Genomic DNA, 17,936 nt, shown 5'->3' with positions numbered 1-17,936 from the left:
ATTTATATTAAGAACATCAGACTGATGCCCTTCAATAAACACTCACTGCTTCCTATCACCAAGATATGCATGAAACCAAGCCAATGCATTCTGAATAAGTCCAATAGTTTTTAATTTTTGCAGCAATATATGATGGTAAAATTGCACCTGTTAATTTGCCTTGGTCAGCGGAAGAGGATATGTTATTAGTAATTTTCAATAGGGCTGTAGTCGTGGAATGATTGGGTATGAAACCAGATTGAAAAGATGATAGTATGTCATGTTCTGTAAAGTAATTGAATAGTTGAGTATATATTAGTTTATCAAAAACTTTTGCAACTGTACAAATGATAGATATAGGTCTATAATTATTAAGATCAAGAGAATTGCCGCATTTATGTAAGGGAATTACTTTTGCAAATTTCCAAACATATGGTATTTCACTAGTAGAGAAAGAAAGGTTAAATAGGTCTGCTAGAGGGTACATCATTATATGAGCAGCCGATTTAATAAATTTTGCCTCCAGTTCATCCAAACCTGGATCTTTGTTAGACTTTAAGTTGGTAATAACGGATAATACTTCAGTTGGTTCAATTTTCCTGAAACTAAAATTATTCATTCTCTGGTGTTGAAAATAATCAGAGGCATGATGGTCAGATTCACAAAAAGCCAGTGTTGAGCCAACAGAAGTGAAATGTTGGTTGAAAACATCAGCGATATGGATAGGATCTTGAATGATGACGAATTGACTGATTTGTAGATTTATTGAGGTCATTTGCCTTTCTCCATAACTGTCTTGGATTTTTATAATGTTTGGAAACACTGCATAATAAGCTGCTTTTTCATTCTTAGTTTTAGTTTTGCTTTGATTTCCATATACAGTAAATTATACAGTGATCACTTAAAGAGTCAGATAGTTTTCAATATCCTCTCAGGATGTGTAGTTAGGATCCAATCTAATAATCTGTGATTCAGAGTTTGATGATTAAGTCTTGTAGGTTATTTCAATAGCTGAGAAAAATTCAGATTTTCAAGTCTTTCGAGGTATTATCCAACCAGTTTTTGTTAAAGTCACCAAGAATTATCCATTCATTTGACCATTCTATAGAATATATAGTGTCTATAATACAATTAATGGAGTTTGCAGGCGCATTCTCCAATCATAATTGATTGATTTTTATTATTAATAATCTTAACAAATAATGCCTCAAAATGCAATGGCTCAATCCTAGGCAATATAGGTTCAGACAGCAAAGTATCAGCAACATAAACAGCAACTCCTCCAACTCTGGTACCTCTATCTTTTCTAAAAAGTACATAATTTGTCAATGCTATTTCTTGATTAGAAATTGATTTGATTAACCATGTTTCAGACAGTGTAATTATGTTGGGCTTCTGATCCTCTACTCAAGCTTTGAATACGTCTATTTTGGAAGCAAGCTCCTAATGTTGACATGCACAATCTTTAAACCTTTACAGTTATCCATATTTGCAATGCGCGTTTGTATGTTGAGGATGGTTTCTTTCAACATCTTATTTTCCCATTGTATTTTCTAACTCAGCAACAGTACCTTTCAGTACGATGCTGTCCAGCAATAGCTCGTCAATCTGGTTCTGGCTATAAACCAGGCTTGCCTTTATTTCCAGGAGATCTTGTCGTAACAAATCCAGGGTATGTAGGTTTTCATTTATTGACTTGAGGAGCTGCACATCCACCGTGGCAGTAGTTGCAGAGAATGATAAAAGGTCAGCCACTGGTTCTTGGGAGTTAGGGTTGGACATTCTGACTAATACTTTATAGCGATTGTCAATAAACTGTTCAAGTTTACTCAGGCTGTTGCGATGTTCCCTTGCAGTTGCCAGTTTAAAATCAGGTTTCTTGCAAACACAAGAATATCTCATAGAGCCGGCATCTAGCTACAGGGCGCCGGCATGTTGAGAAATATCAAGATTGTTTGATCCGCTCTGTGCAACCACGCAAAGTCATTCAGCAGAAATCCATTTTTTTTTGTTTAATCCTTACTGTTTTCTTTCTTTCCTCCAGGCCTCTAGTCCCTGGTCAGTGGAAAGTGCAACATGGCATCAAAATCCAGGGGAAGGTACTTTCTGGCTAGGCTAACTGACCCTGAGTCTGTTAGTAGCTTTACTGGAAGTGTGGCATCCAGACAAGTGTTTGTTTGAAAGCTTGGAGTTAAGTTTCTCAGTTCAGGACAATCTCCCTGTTAAAGGTGAGAAAACACCACTAATCCCTCTCTGCTGGACACATCGTCCGGCCACAGCCGTGTGTTCACTTTATTCACACGTGCAGTGTGTTCTCTAATGGGAACTTGTTGTATGGATAGAGGGGTGGTGATGGCGCTTTGGATAAGAGCTTCTGAAACTGATTCTGTGAACTGTCTGATATTAATAATAAGTAAAAGATCTGTTTAGTTCAGAGATGAATCCAGTGGAGGAATCAGTTGTTGGTCAGGTCCATCACTGCAGCCAGGTGTTTGTGTGGATCACAGTGGACAGGTGAAAGTGGTCGGTTCTTCAATCTTTAACCACTAATGTCAAATGAAAGTCCTCCAAGACAAACAACAACATTTGTCGTTTATCCATGCCTCCAAAAAAGACACATACGACATGACATTAAACACGTGGTTAATGTTGTGAAACGATTTGGTTCGGTTTAGGCAACTAAAACTACATGGTCAGGTTTAGGAAATTGTTGTGGTTTGGGTTAAAGTATGTACATTATGTAAGTCATGTGACAGTAGTCAGTAACACAATTTAAGTTAAAACTCAGAATAACTCAATGACTCAAAAGTGTTCTCCTGAGTGAAAATCCGGGGTTTGACCCATTCACCTCCTTACACGGACTTTCTGCCTATTTATAATACATCACCTCTTTTGTTACCATCGTATGACCACTAGAGGGCGCTGCCACTACAAACCTTAATATGGGTTGTAATAACGTGCTACACAAACCACCTTTGTTGTTGTTTTTCCTGTGAGAACAGTCTGCAAATGAATGATGACCCTTGTCGGCCCTCTGTCAACTCTCTGTCAACTCTCTGTCGGCCCTCTGTCAACCCTCTGACTGCTGTCTGTCAACTCTCTGTCAACTCTCTGTCAACTCTCTGTCGGCCCTCTGTCAACCCTCTGACTGCTGTCTGTCAACTCTCTGTCAACTCTCTGTCAACTCTCTGTCAGCCCTCTGTCAACTCTCTGTCAACTCTCTATCGGCCCTCTGTCAACTCTCTGTCGGCCCTCTGTCAACCCTCTGACTGCTGTCTGTCAACTCTCTGTCAACTCTCTGTCGGCCCTCTGTCAACCCTCTGACTGCTGTCTGTCAACTCTCTGTCAACTCTCTGTCAACTCTCTGTCGGCCCTCTGTCAACCCTCTGACTGCTGTCTGTCAACTCTCTGTCAACTCTCTGTCAACTCTCTGTCAGCCCTCTGTCAACTCTCTGTCAACTCTCTATCGGCCCTCTGTCAACTCTCTGTCGGCCCTCTGTCAACCCTCTGACTGCTGTCTGTCAACTCTCTGTCAACTCTCTGTCGGCCCTCTGTCAACCCTCTGACTGCTGTCTGTCAACTCTCTGTCAACTCTCTGTCGGCCCTCTGTCAACCCTCTGACTGCTGTCTGTCAACTCTCTGACTGCTGTCTGTCAACCCTCTGTCAACCCTCTGTCAACTCTCTGTCAACTCTCTGTCAACCCTCTGTCAACCCTCTGACTGCTGTCTGTCAACTCTCTGTCAACTCTCTGTCGGCCCTCTGTCAACTCTCTGACTGCTGCCTGTCAACTCTCTGTCAACTCTCTGTCAACCCTCTGACTGCTGTCTGTCAACCCTCTGTCAACTCTCTGTCAACTCTCTGTCAACTCTCTGTCGGCCCTCTGTCAACTCTCTGACTGCTGCCTGTCAACTCTCTGTCAACTCTCTGTCAACCCTCTGACTGCTGTCTGTCAACCCTCTGTCAACTCTCTGTCAACTCTTTGTTAAACTCTCTGTCAACTCTCTGTCAACCCTCTGTCAACCCTCTGACTGCTGTCTGTCAACCCTCTGTCAACCCTCTGTCAACTCTCTGTCAACTCTCTGTCAACCCTCTGACTGCTGTCTGCCAACCCTCTGTCAACCCTCTGTCAACTCTCTGTCAACTCTTTGTTAAACTCTCTGTCAACTCTCTGTCAACTCTTTGTTAAACTCTCTGTCAACTCTCTGTCGGCCCTCTGTCAACCCTCTGACTGCTGTCTGTCAACCCTCTGACTGCTGTCTGTAAACCCTCTGTCAACTCTCTGTCAACTCTTTATCAACTCTCTGTCAACCCTCTGACTGCTGTCTGTCAACCCTCTGTCAACTCTCTGTCAACTCTCTGTCAACCCTCTGACTGCTGTCTGTCAACCCTCTGTTGGCTCTCTGACGGCCCTTTGTCAACCCTCTGTTGGCTCTCTGACGGCCCTTTGTCAACCCTCTGTTGGCTCTCTGTCAACCCACTGTCGGCCCTCTGACTGCTGTCTGTCAACCCTCTGTTGACCCTTTGTCAACCCTCTGACTGCTGTCTGTCAACCCTCTGACTGCTGTTTGTCAACCCTCTGTCAACTCTTTGTCAACTCTCTGTCAACCCTCTGTCAACTCTCTGTCAACTCTCTGTCGGCTCTCTGTCGGCCATTTGTCAACTCTTTGTCAACTCTCTGTCAACCCTCTGTCAACTCTCTGTCAACTCTCTGTCAACTCTTTGTCAACTCTCTGTCAACCCTCTGACTGCTGTCTGTCAACTCTCTGTCAACTCTCTGTCGGCTCTCTGTCGGCCCTTTGTCAACTCTTTGTCAACCCTCTGACTGCTGTCTGTCAACTCTCTGTCAACTCTCTGTCGGCTCTCTGTCGGCCCTTTGTCAACTCTTTGTCAATCCTCTGTCAACTCTTTGTCAACTCTCTGTCAACCCTCTGACTGCTGTCTGTCAAACCTCTGTCAACTCTCTGTCAACTCTTTGTCAACTCTCTGTCAACCCTCTGACTGCTGTCTGTCAACCCTCTGTCAACTCTCTGTCAACTCTCTGTTGGCTCTCTGACGGCCCTCTGTCGGTCCTTTGTCAACCCTCTGTTGGCTCTCTGTCGGCCCACTGACGGCCCTCTGTCGGGCCCTCTGTCGGCCCTCTGACTGCTTTCTGTCAACCCTCTGACTGCTGTCTGTCAACCCTCTGTTGACCCTCTGTCAACCCTCTGTTGGCTCTCTGTCGGCCCACTGACGGCCCTCTGTCAGGCCCTCTGTCGGCTCTCTGTCAACCCACTGTCGGCCCTCTGTCGGCCCTCTGTCGGCCCACTGACGGCTCTTTGTCATCCCACTGCCGGCCCTCTGTCGGCCCACTGACGGCTCTTTGTCAACCCACTGTCAGCCCTTACTTTTTGATAACAAAACAGAGAAGACGTTAAAGCTGGACGACTGGACGAGCTCAACACTTCTTTAGATTTGACCCTTTATGATCTTTGACGACCATATGTTCAACTTATAATCAGCTGTGCAGGATCTTCTGGAGAGAGTTCTGAATCTGAAATGCTTTCCATACGTCAGTGTTATATGCAGGTTTACAGGTGAAAGGTCACCACAGAGACGCAGGCTTCTGTACTTCCACCTACATCCTGAACTCACAGATTCGCTGGTTTTAATGAGATGAAGTAATGTAAGGAGACCTAAACAGCTTCTTCAGCTTAGGTCACATGATCCAATCCAATCCATTTTATTTCTAGAGCACATTTCTAAAACAGAGTTTAAAAGGTGCTGCACAAGGACAAACATGAAACATTTAAACCCTTGAAAACATAGACACAAACAAATGGTTCAGGGAAAGTTTAAAGGCAGCAAGAGACGGCCACACAGCTCTCATGCTGATTAAAAGTTTATATTATATATTATATTAAAAGGAATAAAAGTGAGTTTTCAGATGATAACTGGATCCTTCATGGGCATCTCACCTGTAACTCCTCTTTAACAGGTTTAAACAGTTTCTTATTATTGAATCTGGATGTAATCTGCAGTTTCCCAAACTCTGCCCTGACCTTGATGAAAGCTGTAAATCTTTTTACACAACACATCGAACGGGTGATCAGCTTCCTGTTTGTTGTCTGAGGACTTTGTTTTGCTGTTGTCACAGAAAAAGTTTAATCATGAAAACATGTTTCTGGTTGTCTGGTGTTCTCGTTAACACAAAGTCAGAGGCGTTGAGAGAAAGCTTCGTGTTCCCTTTCAGGAATCAGTTTTGGATAATCTGCTGCTGGATTAAAGGCCGGGTACAACATTACATAAAGAGCACGCTGTGTTGTTGTTGTTGTTTTGGACGAAGGTGTAAATACTACGTCTCTGATGGGGAGGTAGTAGGTGAGCCAATAAGCAGCCTTGCAGTAGTAGCTTGTTGCAACAAACGGAGGTGGCGTGTACCAAGATAGTACACAGCTTAAGTAGGATTGAACAGGGCCTTTCCAAAAAACAGGTTGACCTAAACCTCGTGTTAAGAACGGATAAACCCAGAGTGCAAAACATCAGCAGGCTGCCGAGTTACACAGTCGCTGTGTTACGTTAGCTGGAAACACGTGGCCCGGTACTCTGCGGCTCCTCATCAGACTACTCTCTGCTTCTAGGTAATAACAGAAAGGACAGCTCAAAGTGACTCCACGATGTTTGTTCTGTCAGTCCACACCTCAAAATGATTAAAAACACATTAAAATAATAAAGAGGAAAAACAGCAAATTCTCACGTGAAATGATTTTTACATGAAAAATGACTTCAACGGTTATTAAAATAGCTGCCAATTAAATTTGTACCAGCTGTACTACTGTTTGGGAGTTTAATTTACAACTAAACATCATATTTTATAAACTCTTCATGTGTTTTGTGTGTAAAAATCTGACTTTGTAAAGTAACTGAAGCTGTCAGAGAAATGTAGTGAAGTAAAAAGCACAAGATCTCCCTCTGAGGTGGAGTAAAAGTAGAAAGTACTCAAGTAAATTACAAATACCTCTAAAACTTAAGGACTGTACTTAGAGTAGAGTAAATGTACTTAGTGTCCACCACTGCAGAAAGACACACACACTCATTAAGAGATATTAAGAGATAATGAAATTAGTGGGAACGTGCTGCTTTTCTCTCCATAATTACTCAGAATGTGACCGAAGTGTTTGAGCTGCCAGGAAGGAGGATTAGTGTGAGTGTGTGTGTGGAACAGGAACACCGAGTCCTCCTGACCCGACTAATGAGCACGGGTCAGATTTAACTGAATGGGAGGTCTGGTACACCCCCCCAAACCCTTTTTGAACACAAACATCTTACTCCTCTTATTATTATTATTATGATGTAACTACTTATAGTACTTGTTAAATTACTAAATTACTTTCACATAATGTTTCTTAATGCCAGTGGATGAAATAAAAAATAAATCTCCTGCACAGGAAGAGTCTCTCCCGACTCTTGCTGTGCTGCTTCAGCAGATGCTTCAATAAATCAGATGTAGAATTGTTAGCGGTTAAAATCTTTTTGCTAGACGCACAAAGTTTAAAATGGACAACAATGTTCTTTGCATCTTAGACTGTGACACAATGATGGTGAAAGAACGCCTCTCTCCCTCCTTCTTCATTCTCCCTTTAGCTTTTTGGCTAACAGCTGACCTGAACAACATAAGATCCGGTGCTGCTGACCTGCTGTGCAGTCATGCATTCATGTCAAGGACGATGCATCCAATAAGGCAGTAATGCGGCATTATTTAGATTAGTAACTGCAATAATATTAATATAATTGTAATCCGTTACACTTCCGTTACTAGTTACTGAGGAAAAGTAATATTATTAGATCAGATCAGAAGATCAGAAGGAACTTTATTGCCAAGTAGTGTTTTATACATACAAGGAATTTGCTTTGGTGTTAAGGTGCTACACGCAGACAGACATACAGCTGACATAAATAGATGTAGAAATATATAAATATGTAATAAACAAATGCAAGTTATATAAGAATAACGGAAGAATAGAGAAAAATAATACAACTGACAACGTAAATAAATAAATTAAAATAACAATGGAACAACAACAATTAACAACAATTCACAACAAATATGTGCAATGTGTCAGGTTCGTGCATGATATGACATGAAGTGATATTTACATTTGCAGAGATGATCGTATTATTTGAAGGGGGGGGGGTGTAAGTGGGGGGCCCAGGCCTTGTTGATGAGGCTATCAAGGCCCTTTGGCGTCGCTTTTTAATGACCTGGGTAGCCTTTTTTAGGGCTCTGCGGTCAAGTTACCAACGCTTAGCCACAACAAACGGTAAAGTTAGCAACAATAAATATGTAACGTCCGGTTAGACCATCAAAAAAATGACAGCGTTTCGAAACATCACCATTTTGAAACGGCATGTTATTAAAGTTGTGAAACATTGAAATTTGGTTGGGTTTAGGCAACAAAACAACTTGGTTAAGGTTAGGAAAAGATCATGGTTTGGGTTAAAATCACTATGTACATCAGTTAACACATAAGTTCACTAATGTCACTTAAGTCAATTCACGTATCTTGCCTAAATAAAAATATTTAATGTCGACTTTTGGTTTCACACAGGACACGAACACCGCTCTTCTGGTTCAAAGTTGGGGTTCTGGCCCGCCATCCAGCCCCTAACCACCTTCTTACTCAGTCTTTTCTGTTAAATATCATATACCTACCTTTACCGTCAAAAACTGATGCTACAGGGCTTCGCCCACTGCGTTGACCTATGACGCTAAAGGGACCCCCAGTGCGTTAAAAAGTGACGACTGTGGCTCTTGACCATGCGTCCATATGTGACGAGTCAGGGAGTGAGAACAGGTTGATCCAACACTGAACGTTTCTGATACTTTAACGCTCTATAGTCTCGCTCCTCTCCTGCTGGACGCCTCCCTGTCAAACCCACCGTGTTTTTCGTCCCCGCAGTCAGAGTCCTGGTCAGAGCCGCTGTAAACCACCTTGTACTGTACTTCCTGTGGTTAAACTGGCCTCCATCGGCCTTGGAGGTTGTGTTGCCCGCTTGCTTGGCTCAGATTGTGGTGCTCATTCTCCGGCCCGCTGCAAATTCAATGTTTTTTCACTCTGTTATTAATGTTGGTATTTTATACACACATATGCACAAACACATGGAGAGATGTCAGAGCGAGGGCAGTAATCAAGTCACTCTCGCGCAGGGCTGGACGGCTTCGCCTCACTCTCGTGTCAGTGGTTTGATTCCAACTTTGATGAGATGATGAAGAGAGACTATCAGAACAGCAGTCAGATAAACTTGTGTTATCTCCTCTTAAAGTCAGCACATCACAGAAACGTTAATGTGCAGCTGCATTGAATCTCTGTCAGTCCTGCTAACCAGCAGAGCAGCACAGCTCTTGCCTGTCTGTGTCTTGGTTTCTTGCCTGACTGTGACTGAACAATGTTCGAGTGAAATACAACTTTATCAAACTTTATTTTGTTTGATAAACGCCGACAGGCCAGGGTGTTTATCAACTGCAGCTCGTAAAAGATAACCGCATTGCACGTGGTTCATATTCAAGCGTTCACAAAATTAAACTCGCGCATTCCAGCAAGACACATCTGTGGGACCAGTCCAGACAGGATGTGAGCGCGCTCATCATACATCATCATTTTAAAAGAAGACAGTATAGTTGAGTTACAACTCTGCACTAATGCACGATGGGAAGCAGTGGATTCACACTGAATATTAAAATGCTGATAATAGCAGGACAGACTGGGCAATATGGACACACATCTCAGTAACTAATAAGCATCCCATATTCAGCCCAGTCAGAGTATAAATAGTATTTTATATTTTTATTGATGGAAACCTGGAGGAGCCAGTTTGAATGGGCCTGATGCAGCTGATAACATTAATATATAGAAAATATATATAATATATATAACTTACAGGGTCTATGCTGAATTTTGTTAGTAGAGTAGATGCTGGCTCATCAGCCAGTACAGGAACAGCTGATGCACATCCAGCCTCAGCCAGTAGACTGTACAGAGTGTATTTATACCCCCAGAGTGTATTTATACCCCCAGAGTGTATTTATACCCTCAGAGTGTATTTATACCCCCAGAGTGTATTTATACCCCCAGAGTGTATTTATACCCTCAGAGTGTATTTATACCTACAGATTGTATTTATACCTACAGAATGTATTTATACCTACAGAGTGTATTTATACTGCCAGAGTGTATTTATACCCCCAGAGTGTATTTATACCCTCAGAGTGTATTTATACCTACAGAGTGTATTTATACCTCCAGAATGTATTTATACCTACAGAGTGTATTTATACCGCCAGAGTGTATTTATACCCTCAGAGTGTATTTATACCTACAGAGTGTATTTATACCCTCAGAGTGTATTTATACCTACAGAGTGTATTTATACCTACAGAGTGTATTTATACCCTCAGAGTGTATTTATACCTACAGAGTGTATTTATACCCTCAGAGTGTATTTATACCTACAGAGTGCATTTATACCCTCAGAGTGTATTTATACCTACAGAGTGTATTTATACCCCCAGAGTGTATTTATACCCTCAGAGTGTATTTATACCTACAGAGTGTATTTATACCTACAGAATGTATTTATACCTACAGAGTGTATTTATACCCCCAGAGTGTATTTATACCCTCAGAGTGTATTTATACCTACAGAGTGTATTTATACCTACAGAATGTATTTATACCTACAGAGTGTATTTATACCGCCACAGTGTATTTATACCGCCACAATGTATTTATACCCTCAGAGTGCATTTATACCTACAGAGTGTATTTATACCCTCAGAGTGTATTTATACCTACAGAGTGTATTTATACCCCCAGAGTGTATTTATACCTACAGAGTGTATTTATACCCTCAGAGTGTATTTATACCTACAGAGTGTATTTATACCCTCAGAGTGTATTTATACCTACAGAGTGTATTTATACCTACAGAGTGTATTTATACCCTCAGAGTGTATTTATACCCTCAGATTGTATTTATACCCACAGAGTGTATTTATACCCTCAGAGTGTATTTATACCTACAGAGTGTATTTATACCTACAGAGTGTATTTATACCTTCAGAGTGTATTTATACCTACAGAGTGTATTTATACCCTCAGAGTGTATTTATACCCTCAGAGTGTATTTATACCGCCACAGTGTATTTATACCCCCAGAGTGTATTTATACCCTCAGAGTGTATTTATACCTACAGAGTGTATTTATACCCTCAGAGTGTATTTATACCTACAGAGTGTATTTATACCCTCAGAGTGTATTTATACCTACAGAGTGTATTTATACCCCCAGAGTGTATTTATACCTACAGAGTGTATTTATACCCTCAGAGTGTATTTATACCCTCAGAGTGTATTTATACCTACAGTGTATTTATACCCTCAGAGTGTATTTATACCTACAGAGTGTATTTATACCTACAGAATGTATTTATACCTACAGAGTGTATTTATACCCCCAGAGTGTATTTATACCCTCAGAGTGTATTTATACCTACAGAGTGTATTTATACCTACAGAGTGTATTTATACCCTCAGAGTGTATTTATACCTACAGAGTGTATTTATACCTACAGAGTGTATTTATACCCTCAGAGTGTATTTATACCTACAGAGTGTATTTATACCGTCAGAGTGTATTTATACCTACAGAGAGTATTTATACCCTCAGAGTGTATTTATACCCACAGAGTGTATTTATACCCAAAGAATGAATGAACAACCAATACTTTGGAGAAATGTGGATTTTAACAGACACGCTTCATCAGCGTTTGAATCATTCTCTTCTGGTTTGGACTTGACTTACAGTCTGAGTCACCGACTCGTAAAGGAAGTGAATTAACGGCCCAGAAAATGAGAACCAGCAGAGACGGAGCAGCAGCTCCTGCTGAAGTACCACATGAAGACTCTAACAAAAGTTTCTTTATGATTGCTGCAGCCGGGTCGGTCAGAAAGACAAACTTTGTCCCAGTTCTCCAGAGACGGACACAATAAAGCTGCTCTATGCTACATGTATGGAGCTGGTGCTCGCTCTCAGCAGGTCTGAGGACTGAGGGCGGGTCTGACGACAGGACTGAGGACACTGAGGACAGCTCTGAGAACAGCTCTGAGACAGTTTTGAGGACTGATGACAGGTCCAAGGACTCTGAGGACAGCTCTGAGGACAGATCTGATGACTGAAGACAGGACTGAGGACAGGTCTGAGGAATGAGGGCGGGTCTCAGGAGAGGTCTGAGGACACTGAGGACAGCTCTGAGGACTGAAGACAGGTCTGAGGACTGAGGGAGGGTCTGAGGACAGGACTGAGGACACCTAGGACAGCTCTGAGAACAGCTCTGAGACAGTTTTGAGGACTGATGACAGGTCCGAGGACTCTGAGGACAGATCTGAGGACTGAAGACAGGTATGAGGACTGAGGGCGGGTTTGAGGAGAGGTCTGAGGACTGAAGACTGGACTGAGGACAGGTCTGAGGACTGAGGGCGGGTCTGAGGATAGGTCCGAGGACACTGAGGACAGCTCTGAGAACTGGTCTGAGGTCTGAGGACAGGACTGAGGACACTGAGGACAGCTCTGAGAACAGCTCAGACAGTTTTGAGGACTGATGAGAGGTCCGAGGATTCTGAGGACAGCTCTGAGGACAGATCTGATGACTGAAGACAGGACTGAGTACAGGTCTGAGGACTGAGGGCGGGTCTGAGGACACTGAGGACAGCTCCGAGACAGTTTTGAGGACTGATGACAGGTCTGAGGAATGAGGGCGGGTCTCAGGAGAGGTCTGAGGACACTGAGGACAGCTCTGAGGACTGAAGACAGGTCTAAGGACTGAGGGCGGGTCTGAGGACTGAGGGAGGGTCTGAGGACAGGACTGAGGACAGGACTGAGGACACCTAGGACAAGTCTGAGAACTGATCTGAGGACTGAGGACAGGTCTGAGGACATGTCTGAGGACATGTCTGAGGACAGGTCTGTGGACACTGAAGACAAGTCTAAGAACTGGTCTGAGGACTGAGGACAGGTCTGAGCACAGGTCCGAGGATTGAGGAAGGACTGAGAATAGGTCCGAGGACATTGAGGACAGCTCTGAGAACTGGTCTGAGGACAGGACTGAGGATACTGAGGACAGCTCTGAGAACAGCTCTGAGACAGTTTTGAGGACTAAGGACAGGTCCTAGGACTCTGAGGAAAGCTCTGAGGACAGATCTGATGACTGAAGACAGGACTGAGGACAGGACTGAGGACTGAGGGCGGGTCTGAGGACAGATCTGATGAGGACTGAGGGCAGGTCTGAGGACACTGAGGACAGCTCTGAGTACAGATCTGAGGACTGAAGACAGGCCTGGCTTGTGAGCAAAAGTTTCTTAGAAATACCTTTATTAATGTTTTAATTGTCAACACGCCTCTCCGTAAATAAAACATTCAGAATGTATTGATTAATGAGTGGACAAAGGTGTCCCAGGTATGTTGAACGTGAAGCATTAAAGATGAACTCTTACGTTTTCTTATGAAAAAACAGCAGTAGCAGGCGGCTCGAAGCGTCCACAGCCAAAACCAAAGAAGAACGTTCTAGCAGTTTAAAGAACATTTTCCATTACAGTATCGAGCACTCAGAACCAAATTCAGGTCAGTTACGTAGATACAGGAACAGATCTAACCCCAGATCCCTGTTTGTTCAAGTGTTCATCTTTCTGATTAATTTGGTTTTAATTTGTTACCTGATGCTTTAAAAGGTCGTTTCTCTTCATGATTGACAGCTGAGTCCTGCTGTGATTGGGTCATGGGACCTTGATGCTAGTATCACTGTGGTTCTCAGGACCATCAGCGGCGAGGACAAGCCACCTTAAGTCAGACCGGGACCTAGAGGTTGCTCTGATGTGGTGGATTTTATACTCACTTCTTTTTGCCTGATTTGATTTAAACCTGCACTCGCTGATATTTTGATTTGCAGATGAAACAGGTTGTGAACACAGCGTCACCACTTCCTCCAAAATTTCTGTGTGCAGTATTAAAACTGAAACATATGTTAGTGACAGAAACAGCAAACACAAATATTTCTGCTACACACTTCCAGTAAACGCTGTGTTTCACATGTGCATGTATGTGTTGTGATTAGATCCAGATATTGAATTTGCATTAGTGTGAATAAGTTTCTCATTATAACAACATGATCGATGATGTTCGTAATCTTTCTCTTTCTAATTATAATGTGATGCTTTTCTCATTCCAGCGTCTTGTTGATGATGGAGGCAACATACTGATGCACAAATGTTCTATATCATGTTTACATGATCTGCTTCTTCATTCATACAGAGCCAGAGTTACAGTCTGCCGAAGAAGGCCAAATCAACAGAAAGAACAGTTTAAGGTTTATTAGGAGGTGCGTTTAATGTAACTGGTGGATTTAATTTGATTTAAAGAAATGTTGGTGTCCGAACATCTATTTATTGCATTTATCTGCATAAATAAACATGAATAATACATCACACATCCCTTAAAAAGCTGAAACATCCTTTAAATACCTGAAACAATCTTTATAAACCTGAAACATCTTTTATAAACCTGAAACGCCCCTTAAAAACCTGAAACGCCCCTTAAAAACCTGAAACACCCTTTAGAAACCTGAAACCTCCTTTATAAAGCTGAAACCTCCTTTATAAAGTTGAAACATCCTTTTTAAAGCTGAAACATCCTCTATAAACCTAAAACATCCTCTATAAAGCTGAAACATCCTTTATAAAGCTGAAACATCCTTTATAAACCTAAAACATCCTCTATAAAGCTGTAACATCCTCTATAAACCTAAATCATCCTCTATAAAGCTGAAACGTCCTTTATAAACCTAAAACATCCTCTATAAAGCTGAAACATCCTTTATAAACCTAAAACATCCTCTATAAAGCTGAAACATCCTTTATAAACCTAAAACATCCTCTATAAAGCTGAAACATCCTTTATAAAGCTGAAACATCATTTATAAAGCTGAAACATCCTATATAAAGCTTAAACATCCTTTATAAACCTAAATCATCCTCTATAAAGCTGAAACATCCTTTATAAACCTAAAACATCCTCTATAAAGCTGAAACATCCTTTATAAACCTAAATCATCCTCTATAAAGCTGAAACATCCTTTATAAACCTAAAACATCCTTTATAAAGCTGAAACATCCTTTATAAAGTTGAAACATCCTTTTGAAAGCTGAAACATCCTTTATAAACCTAAAACATCCTCTATAAAGCTGAAACATCCTTTATAAACCTAAATCATCCTCTATAAAGCTGAAACATCCTTTATAAACCTAAAACATCCTCTATAAAGCTGAAACATCCTTTATAAACCTAAAACATCCTCTATAAAGCTGAAACATCCTTTATAAACCTAAAACATCCTCTATAAAGCTGAAACATCCTTTATAAACCTAAAACATCCTTTATAAAGCTGAAACATCCTTTTTAAACCTGAAACACCCTTTATAAACATCCTTTATAAACATCCTTTATAAGGCTGAAACACCCTTTTTAAACCTGAAACACCCTTTATAAACATCCTTTATAAACATCCTTTATAAGGCTGAAACACCCTTTTTAAACCTGAAACACCCTTTATAAACATCCTTTATAAACATCCTTTATAAGGCTGAAACATCCTTTTTAAACCTGAAACACCCTTTATAAACATCCTTTATAAGGCTGAAACACCCTTTTCAAATCTGAAACACCCTTTATAAACATCCTTTATAAACATCCTTTATAAGTCTGAAACACCCTTTTTAAACCTGAAACACCCTTTATAAACATCCTTTATAAACATCCTTTATAAGGCTGAAACACCCTTTTTAAACCTGAAACACCCTTTATAAACATCCTTTATAAACATCCTTTATAAGGCTGAAACACCCTTTAAAAACATGAAACATCCTTTTTAAACCTGAAACACCCTTTATAAACATCCTTTATAAACATCCTTTATAAGGCTGAAACACCCTTTTTAAACCTGAAACACCCTTTATAAACATCCTTTATAAACATCCTTTATAAGGCTGAAACACCCTTTTTAAACCTGAAACACCCTTTATAAACATCCTTTATAAACATCCTTTATAAAGCTGAAACACCCTTTTTAAACCTGAAACACCCTTTATAAACACCCTTTATAAACATCCTTTATAAACATCCTTTAAAGGCTGAAACACCCTTTTAAACCTGAAACACCATTTATAAACATCCTTTATAAACATCCTTTAAAAACATCCTTTATAAGGCTGAAACACCCTTTTTAAACCTGAAACACCCTTTATAAACATCCTTTATAAGGCTGAAACATCCTTTTTAAACCTGAAACACCCTTTATAAACATCCTTTATAAACATCCTTTATACGGCTGAAACATCCTTTTTAAACCTGAAACACCCTTTGTAAACCTGAAACATCCTTTATAAAGTTGAAACACCCTTTATAAACCTGAAACACCCCTTAAAAACCTGAAACATCCTTTAAAAGCTGAAACACCCCTTAAAAACCTGAAACATCCTTTATAAAGCTGAAACATCCTTTTTAAACCTGAAACACCCTTTATAACATCATTTATAAACATCCTTTATAAGGCTGAAACACCCTTTTTAAACCTGAAACACCCTTTATAAAATCCTTTATAAACATCCTTTATAAACATCCTTTATAAGGCTAAACATCCTTTTTAAACTTGAAACACCCTTTATAAACATCCTTTATAAACATCCTTTATAAACATCCTTTATAAGGCTGAAACACCCTTTTTAAACCTGAAACACCCTTTATAAACATCCTTTATAAACATCCTTTATAAGGCTGAAACACCCTTTAAAAACATGAAACATCCTTTTTAAACCTGAAACATCCTTTATAAACATCCTTTATAAACATCCTTTATAAGGCTGAAACACCCTTTTTAAACCTGAAACACCCTTTATAAACATCCTTTATAAACATCCTTTATAAGGCTGAAACACCCTTTTTAAACCTGAAACACCCTTTATAAACATCCTTTATAAACATCCTTTATAAAGCTGAAACACCCTTTTTAAACCTGAAACACCCTTTATAAACACCCTATATAAACATCCTTTAAAAACATCCTTTAAAAGGCTGAAACACCCTTTTTAAACCTGAAACACCCTTTATAAACATCCTTTATAAACATCCTTTAAAAACATCCTTTATAAGGCTGAAACATCCTTTATAAACATCCTTTATAAACATCCTTTATAAGGCTGAAACATCCTTTTTAAACCTGAAACACCCTTTTTAACCTGAAACATCCTTTATAAAGTTGAAACACCCTTTATAAACCTGAAACACCCCTTAAAAACCTGAAACATCCTTTAAAAGGCTGAAACACCCTTTTTAAACCTGAAACATCCTTTATAAAGCTGAAACATCCTTTTTAAACCTGAAACACCCTTTATAAACATCCTTTATAAACATCCTTTATAAGGCTGAAACACCCTTTTTAAACCTGAAACATCCTTTATAAAGCTGAAACATCCTTTTTAAACCTGAAACACCCTTTGTAAACCTGAAACATCCTTTATAAAGTTGAAACACCCTTTATAAACCTGAAACACCCCTTAAAAACCTGAAACATCCTTTAAAAAGCTGAAACACCCCTTAAAAACCTGAAACATCCTTTATAAAGCTGAAACATCCTTTTTAAACCTGAAACACCCTTTATAAACATCCTTTATAAACATCCTTTATAAGGCTGAAACACCCTTTTTAAACCTGAAACACCCTTTATAAAAATCCTTTATAAACATCCTTTATAAACATCCTTTATAAGGCTAAAACATCCTTTTTAAACTTGAAACACCCTTTATAAACATCCTTTATAAACATCCTTTATAAACATCCTTTATAAGGCTGAAACACCCTTTTTAAACCTGAAACA

The sequence above is a fragment of the Micropterus salmoides genome, unplaced genomic scaffold, assembly GCF_014851395.1.
Source record: "Micropterus salmoides isolate LMB-PRFRI ecotype aquatic unplaced genomic scaffold, ASM1485139v1 Ms_hic_scaffold_6, whole genome shotgun sequence".
Lineage (NCBI taxonomy): Eukaryota > Metazoa > Chordata > Actinopteri > Centrarchiformes > Centrarchidae > Micropterus > Micropterus salmoides.
This window is presented reverse-complemented; position numbering follows the sequence as displayed.